Below are 24147 nucleotides of genomic sequence, written 5' to 3' on the forward strand. Positions count from 1 at the left end.
TCATGGATCTATTGCTCACCAACATGGGAGATGTCTCAGCCACCCTCATTGTGTGGCCATCCCTGGTGAGATCTGACCACAAATCAGTCTCACTAGAAGTAACTATAACACGACAACCCCCCAGCAACAACTAGACTAAAAAACTTCTCCAAGGCCAATTACAACCTCTTACATGACCACATAAATAGCTTCATAGCCCCTCCCTCCACTGATGGAACAGACACCTATGCTGAGTTATACACCAATGCTTTATACGAGCACCTGCACAATTGCATTGACTCTGTCATATCTTATAGATCCAAAGAAAGAATTTAAAGGAAAAACAAACCTGCCTGGTGGACAACTGCCATTAATAGGTTATGCAATAGGAAAAAGAAATTGCTATCTAAGAGTAGGAAGGAACAGTCTCAAAACTGAAAGCACTCCCTCCTCAACTTAAGCAAGCAAATAAGACTCCTAGTGAAGTTCTCCAGAGTTAACTATGAATCCAAATTAGCTTTCCTAACTAAGAATAACCACAAGGCATTCTTCATTTACATCTGTAACCTCAAAAGTAAGGCCCAGATTTGCCCTGAACTCATAGTTAATGGTACTACATATACTGAACCTGTGGATATAGCAAACCTGCTGGCTGAAGGGTTCAGTGAAAACTTCACCACCCCGTCCCAGCCACATATACCCCAAAGCATCCCTAACACCTGTCTCCCACATAGTATCTCCAAGGAGCAAGTCTTAAATGCCCTCTCCAAAGCCAAAACACAGCCTCTGTGGGACCAGACAACATCCTGGGCTGTATTCTACATGGGTTAAAACAGGAATTAGCATCACCATTGGACACACTTTTCAATCACAGCCTAAGCACTGGCTTCATCCCAGTAGAATGGAAAATTGCTACCATCGTCCCTTTGCAGAAAGGGGGTGCATCCACTGACCCTGGGAACTATAGACTCATTAGCCTGACCAACCTTATCTGCAAGGCCATGGAATAAATCATCATGGATGCTCGACCCCACCCAGTCTGGCTTTGTCAAGAGGAGATCATGCCTGTTAAACTTGGTGGACTTTGAAACAGTCATCAAAACCCTAGGCAAGGGTAAATCTGTGCATACGGCCTACCTAGACTTAGCAAAGGCATTTTGATACAATCTCCCACTCAGGCATCATTGATAAACTCACCCAGTTGATTATCAACCCATATAAACTCACCCAGTTGATTATCAACCCATATATTGTCAGGTGGGTGGAAACTGGCTCACTGATAGAACTCATACAGTCAAAACAGGGGACTCCACCTGCACCAGCAGACCAGTAACCAGTGGTGTTCCACAGGGATCAGCTCTGGGACCCCTACTGTTTGGAATCTACTTCTCCAAAGTACAGGCTAAAACTAAAGGACTGTGGATGACAAAGTTTGCTGATGACTGCAAACTGGGAGTTAACACTGAAACCCCTAGCGATGTGAACATCCTGCAAGAAGGTCTTATGCAGACTAATGACTGGTGCCAAAGTCATGGTCGTAAATTTAATGCAAAAAATGTGGTATCATCCCTTTCAGCAAGGGTGATGTTCCTGCAAACTACCACATCAATAGCAATACTCTAAGCACACAGTCAGTGATGAGAGATCTGGGCACACATGTTGACAGCAACCTTAACTTCGATCACCATGTCTCCACAGTGGTAAGTGGGCAGTTTATTATTGCTCATCTCATAAGTTAGGGCAGTGCTTTCAGAACAAAAGAGGTTATAACCCCCCTGTACTCTTCCCTCATCAGGACAATAATAGAGTACAATGCTCCCTTTGGTATGTTCCTTTCCAAACACCTGCAGGAATTGGAGAGACCACAAAGGATCCTTACAAAGAAAATTCAGGGTTTTCAAGATATGTCTTATGCAGACAGACTGAAATCATTGTTACTTTATTCTGTGTCATACAAACTGCTCAGAGATGACCTGTGCATTGCATATAGAGCAATCTCTGATCCAGCTTTAATAGAAATGCTGCACATTCATAAGTCAAATGGCACAATGGTATGTGAAATCAACAGAACTTGCTAGAGAGACAGATTGTCTCACATAGGTCACCCCACCTTTGTTACAAGTTTCCTATTCATGTTAAACAAAGCCCCTCATTGGCCCTATTTAACTGTAATTTAGATGACTGGATGTGTAACCAGAAATCCACCCTGGGGGTTCCACCTGTGTCCCTCTTAGACAGGGGCAATAGGTGCTGATTTTAGTGTCTGTTTGAACCAGACACCCTTGGGAACAAGGTTGAACTTGGCTAGGCTTGTAAGAGCACTGAAGTCATTAGCCTAGTAACCTCCTATGATCCTATGAAGTTAAAACAATGAACATGACTTAACTTGTGTGGTGAAGACATGAAGGAGTGAAGTTAGAACACCCAACATTGCTGAACATGTCTGGTGATGTCATAAAACAGAGAAGTTAGAACCCACAGCATCTCTAAACATGTTTGGTGATGGCCAAAAACAAGAAAGTTAGAATACACAGCATGGCTGAACATGCCTGCTAATGCCAAAAAACAATTCAGGTAGAATATGCAGCATCACTGAGCATGTCTGGTAATGTCATAAAACAATGAAGTTAGAACACTAAGTGTCACTGAACTTGTCTGTTAATGTCATATTCCAAAGCAAACAAAAAACACAGCATTACTGAATATATATGGTAAGGTCATAAAACATCATTGAACATGTCTCGTAATGTCATAATACAATGAAATTAAAACACCAACTATCAGTGAACCTGTGTCTGTTGATGTCATAAAATAATGAAGTTAGAACACTCAGCATCACTTAACATGTTCTATAATGTCATAAAACAATGAAGTTAGAACATCCATCATCACTAACTACGTCAGGTAATATTACAAAATATTGAATTTGGAATACTCATTATCAAAGAGTACATCAGGTAATGCCATAATAAATGAAGATAAATAATGATCACCACTGAACATGTCTGGTATTGTGATAAAAGAATTAAGTTACAACACAAATAACATTACCAAACATGTCTGTTAGTCATAAACAATGTAATTAGAACACCCAGAATCACTGAACTTGTATCACGTTATCATAATACAATGAAGATAGACACTCAGAATTATTGAATATATCTGTTAATTTCATAAAACAATGAAATTAGAGCATTCAGTATCACACAATATGTCATGTTATGTCGTAATACAATAAAGTTGGAACATTGATCTTCACAGAACATGTGTGTTATAAAATGATAACAGAATAATGTTAGAACACCTAGCAACACTGAACATGTATATTAATGTAATAGAAAAAGAAGTTAAAACACCAAGAATCAATTAACATGCCTGGTATGATCATAATACAATGAAGTTAGAACCCTCAGAAGCCCTGAACATGTCTGGCAGTGTCATAATACAGTAAAGTTAGAAGACACAGCTTCACTGAAAATGTCTGGTAATATACCAATACAGAAAAGTTAGAACATTCAGCATCACTGCAGATGTCTTGTAATGTCATAAAACAATGAAGTTGGAAAACTAAGCATTACTTAATATGTTTGGTGAAGTTAGAACATCCAGCATCACTGAACATTTATTTATTTAACATTTGTTTATCGGGAATATCCGACTGGTACAGAGCCCATTTTCAGCAGAGGTCCAGGGAGAAATGTGGAATCTGGGAGGAAACTAGAGCACCCAGAGGAAACCCACACGGATGCAGAGAGGGCATGCAGACTCTGTAGAGAAGGTAAACCAGCCAAGAATTGAACTGAAGAACCTCTTGCTGTGAGATGACAACCCTAGCCACTGCGCTGACATGTCTGCCAGTGTCACAAAACCATGAACTTAGAACACTCAGCATCACAGAGCATGTCACTTTATATCATAATACAATAATATTTTAACACTGATCATCACAGAACATGTGTTGTAAAATGATAAAAGAATAATGTAACAGCACATACCACTGAACATATATGTTAATATCATAGCAAATAAAGGTAGAACACCTAGAATCACTTAACATGTCTGGTATTATCGTAACACAATGAAGTTAACTCAGAATCACTGAACATATTTGGTAATGTCATAATACAGTGAAGTTAGAACACCCAGCCTTGATGAATATGTCTAATAATGTCATAATACACAAAAGTTAGAACAATCAGCATCACTTAACATGTCCTGTAATGTCATAAAACAATGAGGTTAGAATATCCACCGTCAAAGGTTATGTCTGGTAATGTCACAAAATATTGAAGTTACAGCACTCAGTCTCTAACAGCATATCAGGTAATGTAGTAGAAAATGAAGATAAAAAAATGATCACCACTGAACACGTCTGGTATTTTAATAAAAGAATGAAGTTAAATACAAATAATATTACTGAACATGTCAGTTAGTCATAAACAATGAAATTAAAATGCAAAATACCAGGACTTGGAGATGGCTGTAAAATCCAGTATAAAAATCTTTAATTGACACACGCACTTTCGTGGGTCACCCCACTTCTTCAGATGTCTAATACATTTTAAAAACAGCTCTTTGTTTAAATATACACCCTCTTGGGACACATGATTAAAACCCACCAGTACATTGTTCTAATGTGAACAAGCACTTTCACTTTAAAGCTGCATTCCACAAGGTACATGCCATTAACTGGACTAGAAGTCTGAAACATATATATATATATATATATATATATATATATATATATATATATATATATATATATATATATATATATATATATATATAGGCCTACCTGATAATACCGAAACTGCAAAACGCCAACGACGAGAACACAGACACCGGAAGATCGACAATGGAGATGATCGACAGTTGAAAATCCCGATCTGTGAACACCGACATGTTAAGGTAAGTGTGGGGTTGGGGTTAGGGTTAGAGGTGGATTAAGTGAGTTAGAGGTAGGGCGCGGGTCAGGTGAGTGTGCGATAGTGACAGACTGTAGGGTTAGGGGTGGGTTAAGTGACTTAGGGTTAGGGCGTGGGTTAGGTGAGTGTGCGATAGTGGCGGACCTTAGGGTTAGGATTTGGGTTAAGGTTAGTGCATAGATAGTTGTGTATGTACGGTTTAGTGTAGGTTTGTAAGGTTTTTGGTGTGCTTGTGTTGTGTGTGTGCTTTTTGGACAGGGGATTTGTTTTGTTTGTTGATTGTCGGGATTGTGGTTTGTCGGGCATGTGAAGTTTTGTGTTTTTGAACTTTCGATTTTTTTGTGGTGTCGGTGATTTCATTGTCTGTGTTTTCGCATGTCAGTGTTATCAGGTAGACCCATATATATATATATATTAATATATATATATATATATATATATATATATATATATATATATATATATATATATATATATATACACACACACTTCTAAAAGCCTATTTATAAGATATCTAGATTCATAATTCAAAATTGCCTAACATTTCAATGTACAATCACAAGCACAAAATGTATCTGCACATATTTACATTTTCCACTTGTGTTCTCCAAAACACATACAAGCCTGTAACAAGAAGTCAGTAATTTATTATACAAACAGTTCCACAGCACATCTTACCTAAAAAGCTGCCTAGACTTTAACTTAGGACAGAGGGGTATATATTCATTTAATCCATGACCTCTGTCAGTCCTGAGTCTTACTATCCACTTAGCTCCAAGCTCTTCAGTGATGTTCCGTAGGTCCCCCCTCTTATACTCTGATATGTTCTCCCTATAACCAAAAATTTAAAGACATGTTCCATATCATTGTTAATAGTGTGTCTAGCCAAATCATTCACTTTGTTCTTTTTATGAATAGCATAAATGTGTTCACGTATTCTTTTCTTCAGAGACCTGTCAGTCTTCCCTACATAGAAACTACGGCACACTACTACATGGAAAACAGACAGGTCTCTGAAGGAAAGAATATGTGAAGAAGTGGGGTGACCCACGAAAGAGCTTGTGTTGATTAAAAGATTTTTATACTGGATTTTACAGCCATCTCCATGTCCTGGTGTTTTGCTTTTTTTGGATTTGTTTTGTGCAGGACAAATGAGTTCTAAAGCTTTGGTGGCAGTTTTGTGTTTTTTACTAATGAAATTAAAAAACCCAGAACCACTGAACATGCATCACATTATCATAATACATTAAAGACAGAACACCAAAAACTACTGAACACGTCTTGTCATGTCATAAAACAAAGAAGTTAGAACACTGCATCACTGAGCATGCTGTTAATGTCATAAAACAATAAGGTTAGAACATATAGCATCACTATACATGTTTGGTAATATCATAAAAAAATGACGTTAGAACACCCAATGTTCCTAATCATGTCTGGTAAAGCCATTATACAAAGAAGTTACAACACTGAGCATCTCTCTTCAACCCCTCACCCAGTTTCTTTCACTTTCTTTTCTTTCCAACTCCTCCCCCAGCCTCTTTAACTTTGCCTTCCTTCCTGTGGTGCCATCTTACCTCTCTGAACCACTCTAATCATTTCTTTATACCACTGCTAGAACATCCCTTACCCCCATTGCACACTTTCCTCTGAACTTACCTTTTACTCCACTGATTGTTTTTTTTGTTTTGTTTTGTTTTTGACCTTTGATTCTTCCTTCTCTTGGCTCTATCTGCTCCATTCGCCTGCAGCTCACTCCTCTCCCCTACCCCACCCCCAAATACACCCACCCCCGAAACCCCTACACTTATACTTACCTAGCCACTCCCACCACTTCTACAGTCCAATCCAAACTACCCATCATACACCCCAAAATCCCATCCCACAGTTCACCCATTAAGGTAAGCCTACCCTTCATAGTTTACTGCCAAACACAACTTATCCTGATAAACTACCAAACAATTAACTTAAACCATAATCTTGTACTCTAATACACTAACGTCCCAACTTAACTCACCCCTTACTTCTACTCTAATAACCAACATTATGACCTTCAAACCTCTATCCCTACTTACTCAAATAATAGTTATAATTACCTTAACTTACCTAAACTATATCACCCAACCTAATAACTCAAACCACTCCCCCCATTTCACACCACACTGCCCCATCCTCTATAAAGTACATATTTACTATTACCCTTATATCTCCCAGTCACTACCCCCTCAATACTAGCATGCTCTTCCCCTATAGACTCCTACCTAACTCTAAAAACGTTGTCCCCAACTACACCAGTCTAATGTCCACAAAACTCTCTACCTGTATACTACACCCCAAACAAACCAAATACCTCATCCATCATCTTATCTCTAGCCTTTCCAGGGACATCCACCCAAACCCAGGCTCCTCTACCACACCAAATCCAACTCCCCAACCCCCCACCCCCCCAAGCAATAGGCAAACCCCTCCACTTTTCAGCTCTAAATGCTCAGAGCCTATGTAACAAAATTCCATACCTCCATGCCTGGCTTCTACATAACCATCCTGCTATTCTCTCCATCTCTGAAACCTGGCTTAAGCCCCACATAGAAGATTCTGAAATAACTCCTCCCAACTACTGCATGTTAAGGCATGACAGAACACAAAAATGTGGGGTGGTGTAGCACTCCTTTACTCGGCATCCCTCTTAGTCACCCCCTATACCAAACCCTTTCTCAAATGTGGCAAGACAGAAATAATACCAGCCCTACTCCACCTAAACAAGCATAAACTCATATTTGTTCTTTCCCTCTATATTCCCCTTGAACACAATATTTCATCCCTTGAAGATATTCTCTCCTGGGTCTCTACCAACATTACTCACGAAACCATAATCCTGGGAAACGTGAAGATAAACTGGGCCACAATCCAATCTCCCACTAACTCACTCAATATTAAGTTATATAACTTTACAAAACTAATCAATTCCACTACCAGGCCTTCCAAGAACTCCATTACTGGAAGTACAATAGACTGGATTCTAGTATTCCCATCCTCACTATATCTCTGATAGTGGTATTCTCCCAGACCCACTAGCTGACCACTTCCCCACTTTTGCCCACCATCTCCCCTTTCCATACAACTAACTCACACCTATATTTCCACTCACTGCCTAAAGAACTTCAATTCTGAAACCTTCTCAAATGCACTAAAAAGCACAAACTGGAACCCATTAAAGTCTATTGCCCTAGATAATGCTGTCTCCTACTTTAACTCTACTTTCACAAACCTGCTCAACTCCTTTGCCCCTCTAAAAACAAATCATATAAAAAATAACCCTGTACCCTGGTTAACAAAAAACACCTTAGCTATCATGTGACTCCATGACAAAGCCTGGACACGTTACCATAAAAATAAAGCCACTATCACCCTAAACAAATATAAAACACTACAAAATAAAGTCAAAAACCTTATTACCTCAGACCACAAAGCCTATTTCTCCACTCTCTAAACCAACCACAACACCCATCCCAAACTATTTTGGAAAGGAATCTCATCTCTCCTCAACACAGGAAAAAAGAAAACCCTTGTCCCAACCCAGATGCCTCTGACATGGACTTAGCCACCCAATTTAACTCTTTCTTCACAAAGTCCATAAGCAAGCTAACATCATCCTTCACCAACACCTCTGCAACCCCGCCTCAGCATGCACCCATCCCTTCCTACCCTAGCATCCCTTGGCCCCAATCTCCACCTTTTCTATCAATCCCATCTCTATCACCACCATAAAAAACTTCTCCTAAAATTAAAACCTGGTTCCAATGCCCCTGATGAAATTCCCTCCTACTTCCTAAAAGTAGCCACAGAAGCCATTGCTCTCCCTATCAGCATACTAATTAATCAGTCTATCTCAGAAAGCCAGGTCCCCCAGCTCAGGAAGAAAGTCCTTATTATTCCTATACATAAAGGAGGTAATAATAATAACATTCCAAACTTCCACCCTATTGCTATCTTATCCCCTATCTCTAAGCTTCTTGAAAAATGTATCCACCAACAACTCTTACCCTATCTCATCAACAACCAGCTTCTTACCCCCACACAGCATGGATTCAGACCCAGTCATAGCACCTCCAGTGCACTCCTCTCCTTCCTTGAAGCAATTAACAAAGCTCATGATTCTGGCCATTTCTTATCCACCCTTCTCCTCGACCTCTCCAAGGCATTTGACACCATTTCCCACAACCTGCTTCTTAATAAACTCTCCAAACTAAACCTATCTCCTTCCTGTACCAAGTGGTTCTCCAGCTACCTCACAACCAGACAACAAGCAGTCAAATGGAATAAAGCCACTTCACCCTTCCTTAATAGTCCCACAAGTGTCCCCAAAGGTTCCATTTTAGGACCCCTATTATTCAACATATTCATTAATGACTTCTACCAAGCCATTCCAAACTCCAGCTTCATCCAATATGCCGATGATTCAACCGTTATCTGCTCCTCCCCTTCTATCCCCACTCTAAATAAACCTACCCAAACCACCTTTTCCTCTAATGAGCAGTGGATGCTAGACAACCATCTGGCTCTTAATGCAACCAAAAGTAAACTTATGGTATTCACCGCCTCCAAAACCTCCTCACCTAGATAAACACTCATTTATAATCACCAGCAAAAATAATAATCCCCTGGAAATAGTCTCTGATACTAAACTACTAGGAGTACTCATACATGATCAACTAAAATTCGACAAACGTTTACAAGCAAATATCAAAACCCCACAAAGAACTTGGTATGCTAAACAGCCATAACTGTTATATCTCTCCTTCCACTAGGCTCATACTAGTCAATACTTATCTCATCCCATCCCTCCTATATGTTGCATCTATCCTCACCAACCTGCAATCCTCCCTCAAAGCAAAACTCTCCTCTTGCTATAACAAGATATCAAAATTTGCAGCAGGTCACAGAGCCATTTCTCACCATTGTAATTCTCTTCACCAACTAAACTGGCTTGAGCTACCTAACCTCCTGACTTATACCCAACTCATCCAAGCACACAAACTCATTTGCAACCTCTCTCTTTGCCCCTCCCTAGCCACTACCTTTGAAATGTATGAACCAGAATGACTTCTAAGATTTAATTCCCAAAAACTAATTAAATTGCACAAACCCATATGTCCAGCTTTGAATCACCTAATGTCCTTCTGTCTTGCATGGCTCTGGAATTCTCTACTATCTCCTATCCGCATCACCAGCAGTCTCTCCTCATTTAAAATCTTGCTTCTCTCACACCTGACTTTACAATGGAAGTGCTCCTGTTCCCATCCTACTTAATCCTTCTAATACCACTTCCTACTCTCCTAGAACTAAATACGCCATCACTGCCTCCTATAGTTCCACAGCTCTATTGAACTATTTGACCAACAACTTAACAGTTACCCTATGCTGCTACTTTTGTGTAAAAAAAAGTGTTTTTTATTAATGTTTTATAAACTATACTGATGTATTATATCATTGCTAACCTTTTCTTGTTATATTTACTTTGTATTCCTATGAGATAATCTGTGATGTAAATGTGCAATGTGTACTATGTATTTGTAATTTTCTGGAGCTTTTCTCCCCAGGACTCCATTGAAAATGAGCTCCTTGTGGCCCAATTGGACTATCCTGGCAAACAAACTCCAAACAAACTGCAAATACATAAATAAATAAATGTCTGGTAAAGTCTTAAAGCAGCGAAGTTAGAAAAACCAGGATCACTGAACATCTCTGGTGATGTCATAAAACAGTGAAGTTAGAACACTCACTATCACTGAACATGCCCAAAATTGTCATAAAAGTGAAGTTAGTACACTGAACATACCTGAACATGTGTCATAATGCCATAATTCAATGAAGTTAAAACACCAAGCATCAATGAACATGTCTGGTAATGCTATAACACAATGAAGATAAAAAACAGAATCACTGAACATGTCTGATATTGTCATAATACAATAAAGTTAGAACATTCAGCATCACATATCATGCCGAATAATATAACAGAACAATGAAATTAAAAAGACTTTGCATCAATGAGCATATCTGGAAATGTCATAAAGTAATGAATATAGAACACTCAGCATCCGTGAACATGTCTGGTAAGGTCATAAAACAATGAGGTTAGACAACCCAGTATCACTGAATATGTCTGCTAATGTCCAAAAATAATGAAGAAAAAACACAGCCTTTCTGAGCATGTCTGGTAATGTCAATCTGCAATACAGTCAGATCACTCACTATCACTGAACATTTCTTTTAATGTCATGAAAGAATAACAGTATAACCAGTAGCATCACTGGACATTTCTGGTAATGTCATAAAACAATGAGATTAGAACATCCAGCATCACTGAACATGTCTGGTAATGTCATAACCTAATGAGGTTAGAACACTTACTGTCACTGAACATTTCGGCTAAAGTCATTATACAATGAAGGTGGAACACCCATCATCACTGAACATGTCTGGTAATGTCATAAAACAATGAAGTCAGAACACTGGACATCAATGAGCATGTCTGATAATGCCATAACCCATAACCTAATGAGGTTAGAATACCCACTGTCACTAAAAATTTCAGCTAAAGTCATTATACAAGAAAGTTAGAAAACTCAGCATCATTGAACATGTCCAGTGATGCCATTAAACCATGAAGTGAGGACACTCAGTATCATTGAACATGACCGGTAATGTCTTAATACAGTGAAGTTGCAGCAATCAGCGTCACTGAACATGTCTGGTAGTGCCATAACCCAATGAGGTTAGAACACCTACTGTCACTGAACATTTCAGCTAAGGGCATTATACAATGAAGGTGGAACACTCAGCATCACTGAACATGTCTAGTGATGTCATAAAACCATGAAGTCAGAACACCCATAATCACTGAACATGTCTGGTAATTTCATAATATAATGAAGTTAAAACACTCAGCATCACTGAACATGTCTAGTGATGTCATAAAACCATGAAGTCAGAACACCCATAATCACTGAACATGTCTGGTAATTTCATAATATAGTGAAGTTAAAACTCTCAACATCACTGAACATGTCTAGTGATGTCATAAAACCATGAAGTCAGAACACCCATAATCACTGAACATGTCTGGTAATTTCATAATATAATGAAGTTAAAACACTCAGCATCACTGAACATTTCGGCTAAAGTCATTATACAATGAAGGTGGAACACCCATCATCACTGAACATGTCTGGTAATGTCATAAAACAATGAAGTCAGAACACTGGGCATCAATGAGCATGTCTGATAATGCCATAACCCATAACCTAATGAGGTTAGAATACCCACTGTCACTGAACATTTCAGCTAAAGTCATTATACAAGGAAGTTAGAAAACTCAGCATCATTGAACATGTCCAGTGATGCCATTAAACCATGAAGTGAGGACACTCAGTATCATTGAACATGACTAGTAATGTCTTAATACAGTGAAGTTGCAGCAATCAGCATCGCTGAACATGTCTGGTAGTGCATTAACCCAATGAGGTTAGAACACCTACTGTCACTGGACATTTCAGCTAAGGGCATTATACAATGAAGGTGGAACACTCAGCATCACTGAACATGTCTAGTGATGTCATAAAACCATGAAGTCAGAACACCCATAATCACTGAACATGTCTGGTAATTTCATAATATAATGAAGTTAAAACACTCAACATCACTGAACATGTCTAGTGATGTCATAAAACCATGAAGTCAGAACACCCATAATCACTGAACATGTCATGGTAATTTCATAATATAATGAAGTTAAACACTCCAGCATCACTGAACATGTCTAGTGATGTCATAAACCATGAAGTCAGAACACCCACAATCACTGAACATGTCTGAAGTTAGAACCATCAGCATCAGTGAACATGCATAGTAACGTCATAAAACAAAGAAGTTCAAATCACTAGCATCACTGAACATGTCTAGTAATGTCATAATATAAGAGTGTAGAAAATCCAGATAACTGAACGTGTCTGGTAATGTCATAATATAACAGTGTAGAAAACCCAGCATCACTGAACATGTTTGGTAGTGTCATAATACAATGAAGTTAGAACAATGAACATCACTAAACATGTCTGATAATATCATAAAACAAAGAACTTAGAACACCCATTATCACTGAACATGTCTTGTAATTTCATAATATAGGAAAGTTAAAACTCTGAACATCATTGAATATGTTTGGTAATATCATATAACAGTGTAAAAAACCCAGCATCACTGAACATGTCTGGTAGTGTCATAGTACAATAAAGTTGGAACACGCAGCATCACTGAATATGTATGGCAATGTGATAAAACAATGAAGACAGTATAGCCAATATCACTGAATAGTTCCCCTTCACGAAGTTGAATGGCCACAATCTCGAAAGTCATATGGCCGAGACCATATGCTCGAAAATGTGGAATCTCGACTCTGTGAATGGCATACAGTGCAGAATGGGGAATTTCCCTTTCTGCACTGTAGTGCGATCTTGGAGTTGGAATACATAAGTAGCGAGGGGTGGGAGTGGGGCGCATTCCCCCACGTGGAGGTGCAGGGGGCTTGCCCCCTGCAGAAACACTTTGTTGTGTTACGTTTTTTTCTTTTTAGCTCCCTTTCACGAAGTCGAGCTTCAGAAACTCGAGCATATGGCTTCGGCCATCTGCATTTCGAGTTTCTGAACATTCGACTTCGTGAAGGGGAACCCACTGAACATATCATGTAATGTGCTAAAACAATGATTTTAAAACATTCAATATCACTGAACCTGTCAGGTAATGGTATAATGCAATTAGATTAGAGCATGTGGAATCACTGAACATGTCTGGAAATGTCAAAAAATAAATCAAGTTAGAACACTCACCATCACTGAATATATGTGGCAATGTCATTAAAAATCAAGTTAGAATGTCATCACTGAACATGTGTGGTAATATTATAAGAGAATGAAGGTAGAACAATAATGATCACTGAATATGTCTGGTAATGTCATAAAATAATGAAGTTATTACACTCAGGATAACTGAACATGTGTGGTAATGTGATAAAACAATGATGTTAGAACACTCAGTATCACTGAACATCTAATAATGTCACACTATATCAAAGTCAGAACACTCAGCAAAACGGAATACATCTGGTAATATCATAATGCAGTGACACTAGAACACTCTGTATTACTGAGTATTTTGGGTCAATTCTAAACTCCTTGATCTCTCTCTCTTAAAATCCTACAACTCTCTTTCTGCATGGTTTTGCACACTGAGCAGCGTCGGGCAGCGCTGCCTAAACAGGTTTAAACTATTCCAGGCTCCACAAAGTCTGCTCTTCACTTTTTCCCTTATAACTGTCCAAACTCTCAAAGTAATCACTCTATTCTCTTTCTAAAGCCCTGCACTTGCTCAGCTCTTATAAGGAAACACTAACTAACTAAAGCACTACACCCTCCTTGACTTCTCATAAGTATTAGACTCCCAATTGGTCCTTCCTGATCAAGTGAAAAATCAGTTCCCTTCTCTAATCTGATCAGTAAAAAAAAAAAAAAACAGTTCCCTATACTAATCTGGTATGTCCAAGGGTCAATTTCAAGGTTGCTCTCAAGTCCAGCTGGTGAATCTGGGAATTTTGAGGCAATGTTACAATTGCCTTATGTACACAGACAACCCTTTCCTCCTTCCAACAAACTCTAATACATGTGAGAGATGCAGTTACACATATATAACATGAATTGGGATTCTATTCCAGAGTGAGGGGAGCCTCTGGGAAATGAATCTGTCCCTCCAGCATGTCCTATTTATTTTTGTGCTGAGGTTTAGGTCTCTGGAGCGTGTAGCTCTAAGGGACTTGGATTTTTTGAGGTGGAGCATGTCCATTAATTCTGGGTTTGACATGGCTTTGTATGTCAGGCATAGATTGCCTCCGAGTAGGCGGTAAGCAACTGAGAAGAGCTGGAGTTTCTTTAGTCGAGCTGCATAGGACATCGGTTTGTAGCCCATGATCCTCTTGGTGAGGTACTTTTGGGGTCTCTCCAGTTGCTGCAGGTTTCGGGTAAGGTACATCCCAAAAGGGGCATTGTATTAAATTATGGGCCTGATGAGTGACGAGTAGAGGGGCACAATGACCTCTCTTGATCTAGATGTGAACCCTTTCGTGATAAGGTGGGCTATATAGAAGGTCTTTCTAACCACTTTGGCAACGTGATTATCAAAGGAGAGATTACTATTTACGTTGGTCCCGAAATCTCTAATTACTTCTTCCGTACTTAATGGATTACCACCTATGTGGTAATATGTGGGCACCTTGTTTTTCCCAAAGGGGATGACTATGCACTTTTTAGCATATAGCTTGAGGCCATGGCTCTGGCACCAAGCATCCGTCTCTGTGAGGCCCTTTTGGAGGATGCTTGTGTCAGCTGGAGATTCAATTATGGCCCCTAGTTTGCAGTCATCTGTGAACTTTGTCAGCCATAAACCCTCCGTGTTAGCCAGAACCTCAGAAAAGTATATACATAATGCAAATAGCTCCTTAATTTGTAACTGCAATAGAATAACCCTCCATTGAAATAGCTCCTTAATTTGTAACTGTAATAGAATAACCCTCCATTGAAATAGCTCCTTAATTTATAACTGTAACAGCATCACCCTCCTTTCAAGTAACCCCTTAATTTGTAACTGTAATAGAATAAACCTCCATTCAAATAGCTCCTTAATTTGTAACTGTAATAGAATAACCCTCCATTCAAATAGCTCCTTAATTTGTAACTGTAATAGAATAACCCTCCATTTAAATATCTCCTTAATTTTTAACTGTAACATTACCCTCCATCTTGCTCTTATATTTTATACAATTGATAATTTTTTTCCCTCTTTTACCTGTGCCTTACACTGCTATTATCACTATTCAGTCCCCTAACTTTTCCTTCTACCTTTTGCTCTTCCCTGTCCATACCCCACACTTTACTAATAAACACATATGTTTCTATCTCCTACTTTACCTCTCCTATAATTTTGTTTTTCTCTCAACCCTGTACTATAAGATATGTTTACTAAGTTGTTGTTGAGTCTTTCGCTTTTCCCTCGGCTCTCGGTTAGGTTCGAGGGGGCCGCCACAGCGAACTCCAGTCCGCTAATGATTGGCAGTAGATTTTATGTGCTGAGTTGCTGCCCGACGCAGCCCTGGCCTTTGTGACGCAGACAACCTTCAATGAAGGTAAGCCCATTCATGCATGTCTCCACACAGAAGACGATCTAGCTGAGAATCGAACAGGAATAGCGATCTTACTGTGAGGCGACAACGCCTTACCGTGAGGGCGACAATGCTACTACCAGCACCACCACCACAGTGTATGTTTACTAAGTATGTTATAATAAACAAAAAATATTTAACTATCAGTGAGAATCATACTGATCTGACACATATAATTGTAAAGACCACTTGTCTCATGTACATTGTCTCCTTAATAATATCTAATATCTGTAATTAGTGTGTAAGTATGTTTCATCTAACATATGTAAAAATGATGTGCTATCCATTATTGTATATTCTTTCTTGCATGTGAAAACATTATTATTGCTCCGTAATAAGCTAATGTAATATGTTAATTGTCTCTGCAGCTTTTTTCCAAGGGCTGATAATGGGCATCCACCTAGTCGGACTTTCCTGTTAAACAAATGTCAAATAAATAAATAAAATAAAGTTGCTAGAATAACAGATTTTTTTGCCATAATCCATTTTTGAAGGATACAAAGTCTGAAACTCAAATATGTCATTATTTTGTGACTTCGATCTTCAAAGAGTTCATGAGGAATGGACAAAATATATGAAGCAAAAATTTGGACATACTGCCAAAATCTGAAAAATTGAGAATGTGAGAGTTATAACAGTCACCAGTCTGGTGATGTCATAAAACAATGAAGTTAGAACACTAGTATCACTGAACATGCCTGGTGATGTCATAAAACAATGAAGTTAGAACACTCAGTAGTGGTAATATGTGGGCACCTTGTTTTTCCCAAAGGGGATGACTATGCACTTTTTAGCATATAGCTTGAGGCCATGGCTCTGGCACCAAGCATCCGTCTCTGTGAGGCCCTTTTGGAGGATGCTTGTGTCAGCTGGAGATTCAATTATGGCCCCTAGTTTGCAGTCATCTGTGAACTTTGTCAGCCATAAACCCTCCGTGTTAGCCAGAACCTCAGAAAAGTATATACATAATGCAAATAGCTCCTTAATTTGTAACTGCAATAGAATAACCCTCCATTGAAATAGCTCCTTAATTTGTAACTGTAATAGAATAACCCTCCATTGAAATAGCTCCTTAATTTATAACTGTAACAGCATCACCCTCCTTTCAAGTAACCCCTTAATTTGTAACTGTAATAGAATAAACCTCCATTCAAATAGCTCCTTAATTTGTAACTGTAATAGCATAACCCTCCATTCAAATAGCTCCTTAATTTGTAACTGTAATAGCATAACCCTCCATTCAAATATCTCCTTAATTTGTAACTGTAACATTACCCTCCATCTTGCTCTTATATTTTATACAGTTGATAATTTTTCCCTCTTTCACCTGTGCCTTACACTGCTATTATCATTATTCAGTCCCCTAACTTTTCCTTCTCCCTTTTGCTCTTCCCTATCCATACTAATAAATACATATGTTTCTATCTCCTACTTTCCCTCTCCTATAATTTTGTTTTTCTCTCAACCCTGTACTATAAGATATGTTTACTAAGTTGTTGTTGAGTCTTTCGGCTTTTCCCGGTTAGGGGCCGCCACAGCGGAACTCCGGTCCGCTAATGATTGGCAGTAGATTTTTATGTGCTGAGTTGCCAGCCCTGACGCACAACCTTCAATGAAGGTAAGCCCATTCATGCATGTCTCCACACAGAAGACGATCTAGCTGAGAATCGAACAGGACAACGTCTTACTGTGAGGCGACAATGCTACTGCAGCACCACCACCGCAGTATATGTTTACTAAGTATGTTATAATAAACAATAAATATTTAACTATCAGTGAGAATCATACTGATCTGACACATATAATTGTAAAGACCACTTGTCTCATGTACATTGTCTCCTTAATAATATCTAATATCTGTAATTAGTGTGTAAGTATGTTTCATCTAACATATGTAAAAATGATGTGCTACCCATTATTGTACATTCTTTCTTGCATGTGGAAACATTATTATTGCTCCGTAATAAGCTAATGTAATATGTTAATTGTCTCTGCAGCTTTTTTCCAAGGGCTGATAATGGGCATCCACCTAGTCGGACTTTCCTGTTAAACAAATGTCAAATAAATAAATAAAATAAAGTTGCTAGAATAACAGATTTTTTTGCCATAATCCATTTTTGAAGGATACAAAGTCTGAAACTCAAATATGTCATTATTTTGTGACTTTGATCTTCAAAGAGTTCATGAGGAATGGACAAAATATATGAAGCAAAAATTTGGACATACTGCCAAAATCTGAAAAATTGAGAAATGTGAGTTATAACAGTCACCAGTCTGGTGATGTCATAAAACAATGAAGTTAGAACACTCAGTATCACTGAACATGCCTGGTGATGTCATAAAACAATGAAGTTAGAACACTCAGTATCACTGAACATGCCTGGTGATGTCATAAAACAATGAAGTTAGAACACTCAGTATCACTGAACATGCCTGGTGATGTTATAAAACTAAAAAGGTAGAACAACAAGAATCAGTAACATTTCTAGTGTTGTCATAATACAATAAAGTCAGAACACTCACTGTCACTGAACATGTCTGATAATGTCATAATCCAAAGACGTTAGAACATGCTGCGTCACTGACATGTCTGGTAATGTCATAATAAATGAAGTTAGAACATACAGTATTACTGAACATATCTGCTAATGTAATAAAAGAATGAACTTAGAACACCCAGAATTAATGAACATGTCTGACATTATCATAATACAATGAAGACAGAACACTCAGAATCATTGCACTTGTCTGACAATGTCTAAAATAGTGAAGGTAGAATGCGCAGCATCATTGCAGATGTCTGGTAATGTCATAAACAATGAAGATAGAACACACTGCATCTCTGAGCATGGTGTTAAACTAATAAAACAATGAGGTTAGAATACTCAGCATCACTGGACATGTCTGGTAATGTCACAAAACAATGAAGTTTGAACATCCAGCATCCCTGAACATATGAAGTTTGAACACCCATCATCCCTGAGCATATCTGGTAAAGTCATAGTACAAAGACATTAGAGCACTGAACATCACTTAACATGTCTGGTAATGTCATAATACTATGAAGATTGAACATTTAGCATCACTGAACATGTCAAGTAATGCCATGACAAAATGAGGTTAAAACACACTAATATAGTATAATATAATATAATATAATATAATATAATATAATATGATATATTAAATATAGTATAATCACAGAACATGTCTGACATTGGCATAATACAACAAAGTTAGAACTTTCTGCATCACAGAACATGTCCGGTGATGTAACAAAAGAATGATGTTAAAGACGCTGCATTACTGAACATGTCTGCTAATCTCATAAACTAATTAAGTTACAACCTCAGCATTACTGAACATGTCTGGAAACTTCATAAACTAATGAAGTTAGAACACTCAGAATCACTATACATGTCTTGATGATGTCATAAAATAATGAGGGTAGAACACCCAGCATCACTGAACATGTCTTGTTGTGTCACCATTCAATAAAGTCAGATCACTCAGTATCACTGAACATTTCTGTTACTGTCATAAAAGAATGATGGTATACTATGCAACATCACTGAAAATTTCTAGCAATGTCATTGAACTATGAAGTTAGAACACCCAGAAACACTGGTCATGTTTGATATTGTCATAATATAGAACACTCACCATCACGGAACATGTCTGATAATGTAACAAAACAATGACGTTAAAAGATCCTGCATCACTCAGCATGTGTGGTAAGGTCACAAACCAATGAAATTAGGAAACCTGTCATCATTAAACGTCTGGCATTGTCAAAAGAATTGAAATTAGAACACTCAGCATCAATGAACATGTCTGGTAATGCAATAATCCAATCACGTTAGAAGACCCATGGTCATTGAACATTTTAGTAAGGTCATCACAGAATAAAATTAGGAAACTCAGCATTACTGAACTTGTCCAATGGTTTCATAAAACAATAAAGTTTGAACACCCATTATCACTGAACATGTCTGGCAATGTCTTAATACAATAAAGTTAGAACCCTCAGCATCACTGAATATGTCTGGTAATGACCAAAAATAATGAAGTTTGAACATCAAGAATCACTGAACATGTATGCTCATGTTATAACACAATAAAGTTAGAACACTCAGCATCACCAGTTATGTTTGGTAATTTCATAATGCAGTGAAGTTAGAGCACCCAACATCCCTGAATACGTATGGTAATGTCATAATACAAACAAATTAGTATGCCCAGCATAAATGAACATATCTGGTAATGCCAAAAACAATGAGAATAGAGCACTCAATAGCACTGAACAAAGCTCTAAAACTCTTAGCATGAGAAATCTGGACAAAGCCTAAAATAATGGAGAGACAATGAACCCAAAACAGGGACAGATTTTAAATATTGCTCTTATAAACTTAGAAAGTTGCTAGAGTAACAGATTTTGTGTCAAAATGCCTTGCTGAGTCTAATTATGGTGGCTGCCAAAAAAGCAATTACTAGAAAATGGAAATCAAAGTCTAGACCAACCTTACTAGAAGTAGTGAATATAGTAACAGAGATAAAACAACTGGAATTGGGATCTTTAGAAAAGGGAAGGAGCAAACTACATAGAAATAATGGGAATTGTGGGAACAATATATGCAGAGCAGGAATATAGCAATAACCCATGCCTGGGTGTGGGTAATGCGGGATTTAACCACGGTTGGCGTGGTTTGGTCCCGAGGGCGAAGCCCGAGGGACCAAACAAAGACAACCGTGGTTAAATCCCGCATTATCCACCCAGAAGTGGTTATTGCTATATTAATGACATTATTTAAGAAAAGAAATAATTACTTTTCTTAAATAATGGCATTGTATATCTCTTTGCTGCCCTTCCGCAGCTGTCTGGTATTCCATGGCAGTTCTGATGTACTGCACATGCCTACGCAGTACATCAGAGTTGTGGGCAAAAGCAACGGAGAACGCAAGATCTCTGTTGCTTTTTACTGTTTCGCTATGTTAAATGGGTTTAACATGGCGAGCGACAGCTTTAAAATAAGCAACGGAGATCTCTGTTACTTATTTTAAAGCTGTCTCGCTATGTTAAACCCATTTAATATAGCGAGACAGGTTTAAAAAAAGCAACAGAGATCGCAAGATCTGCTTTTACACTGTGTCGCTATGTTAAAGGAGTTTAACATAGCGAGACAGCTTTAAAAAAAGCAACGGAGATCTGCGTTGCTTTTTTTAAACCTGTATCACTATGTTAAACTCTTTTAACATAGCGAGACAGTGTTTTATACTAACGGAAAAAGTCCGGGCGACCGGACCTTTTTCCGTTAGTATATTGAGGGATTTACAATGGGCACGCTGGTTGGGCTGGCCAATCAGCGTGCACGTTTTAGAGGAGGAATTGTATAATGAGGTTTAAGAGGCAGGATTTGAATGAGCTATATAATGCTTAACTGACAATTACTGGAGGGTTTATAAGTGATGTATAATGTTTACAACTGCAGTTGTTTCAATGGTGTATGTGATGTAAACTGTTTGCAACTAAAGTGATATCATTTTGCATGTTTTTCATTTATAAAAATGTACGATTGCCCTTGTAACCTTTATTAAATTTCCATAAACAACTTTGTTAACCAACATTTATTAATTACAACTTAAACATGGTATGATTGATATTAATCACAGCATAACCTCCAGGTAATATTAACTAGAACAGCGTGACCTTGTTCATCCTGATACAGTAAGCAGCGTCCATACATCCACCCGCTTATTTTACTTATGAAGCAGTGTCCCATTACTCACTTTATTTACCATTTATTGAATTACGATCCAACCAATAAGCAATGTCCTTACCTCCACTCACTTAATTTACCTATCGAGCAGTGTTCAACTGCACACTTTCCTTTCCCAACTCATTGAACTAAACATCCAACACCACAGGGGGAACAGAAGAGGGCAAACCTGCTCCTCTTCTCTGCCCACCAGCCTGACCAGGCTGACCCCCTCCCTCTTACCAAAGATCCACAACCTGATTGCCCTTGAAAAGGCATTAAGCCCAACATCATTTGATGTACTCTATCCTCTCTAATCAAATTGTATCTGTGTCCCCACCTCCCAAAGCTCTATGACATATCTAGCCAAAGTAGCCAACTACCTAAACAGCCAAAACTAATACACTGACCCCACTCCAGTGCTAAACTAACCAACCATAACCTTGCATAACATTTTATTTTTTTATTTATTTAACATTTGTTGACCGGGAAAGTCTGACTAGGTTCCACAGAGCCTGTTTTTAGTGGAGGCCCGGGGAGAAATGCTCCAGATCTATATATTAACTAAATTGACACTCACCTAAGAACCCATAGTAGCTTCACAATGATTCCAAGTCATTACCCGCCAAATGTACCACCCAAACACTGAACTCAAAGCCACGCAAAAGCAAATTCAGTAACAATTGCCCATTATCATGCCTAACTGAAGCCCGGTTTTACTGCCCAATGGACACAATATCCATATGAAATTTCCTTTTCAAAATAAATTTTAATAGTAATTCAACTACACACCCTCTACCCAATGTAATGAGAAAACATTTAATGTCATCATAGCATTTGCTGAGCAACAAAAACTCCCTCTGAATGACTTCAATACACCCATTACAAAAGAAAAGCACACCACAATAACTGTAGCTCAATAACTTCCCTTACCAACATCAACACTTGCCACACAAGCCATCCTAACAATGGCCACTAATCAATCTTCACCCTATTAAACCTACCCCAACCCTTATACGCCAATGAAACTCTCAACCCAAATTAAGTTTGCATACCATTATCACCTATGTAACTATACTACTCACAGTTAACACCTCATTGACTGACTGCACCATCCTACCTTGATCCCAAAATGGACAAATACCCACTCTTTCCCACCAACTTCTACCCAGAAGCCACTGCAACACAATTTAATCACCAGACAAGCTATTCCAACAATGGCCACTAATCAATCTTCACCCTATTAAACCTACCCCAACCCTTATACGCCAATGAAACCCTCAACCCAAATTAAGTTTGCATACCATTATCACCTATGTAACAATACTACTCACAGTTAACACCTCATTGATCGACTGCACCATCCTACCTTGATCCCAAAGTGGACAAATATCCACTCTTTCCACCAACTCCTACCCAGAAGCCACTGCAACACAATTTAATCACTATGACGATGCCCTACAATAAGCCATCCTTATAAAGGAAGCTCCAAGTTCACAACACCAGTTTAACCAAACTAGCAATACCCTACCATAAGCCTATCTTAAAAAGATACCCAAAACTCCAGCAGCAAGCCTAAACCATGCCTTGCCTAAGGCTTCCCACTTCTGCTTAACCACAAAGCCCCAGTTCCTCCAACATCCCCCAAAATACCTGTATACCTACTATGCCTCATAAAACTCTATCTGCCTCTAGAAGTTATACACACCCTGAAATCTCTCTACCCCTACCTGTGGTACCCCATACTACTCCCCATAAACAATTCCCACCCAACTTCACCCTGCCCCAACATACCTTCTCCTCACATGCCCCCACTACCTCCTATCTGAACCAATCTGACATGCCTTTATGAACACAAAGTAAGATTACCTATGACCTCATAGTGCCCACTCCTGCAACAGGAACACTCCAGTGCAGCACACCAACACAGCAGAATACATCACCTTCCAAATCCACTTCCTGAAAGGCACCACTCTAACCAACAGGATATCCACACTATGACAGCCTCTGTCTACATTCAAACCCACCTCCTTCAGGTCACCGATCAAGGCCTCGTCCACAGTACCCCACGTGCAAAAGAAAGAAAAACTGTAAATTCTTAGTAAACACATAGCCAAAACTTCTTAATGACAAAGGTAAGAGCTGACCAGGGCTTCCATGCTCACCAACTGCATGACCGCTACACCAGTCCACAGCCCCCAACCCCCAAAGAGAGATA

Source organism: Protopterus annectens, chromosome 9.part0 (assembly GCF_019279795.1).
Source record: "Protopterus annectens isolate FY-2018-M chromosome 9.part0, PAN1.0, whole genome shotgun sequence".
Lineage (NCBI taxonomy): Eukaryota > Metazoa > Chordata > Ceratodontiformes > Protopteridae > Protopterus > Protopterus annectens.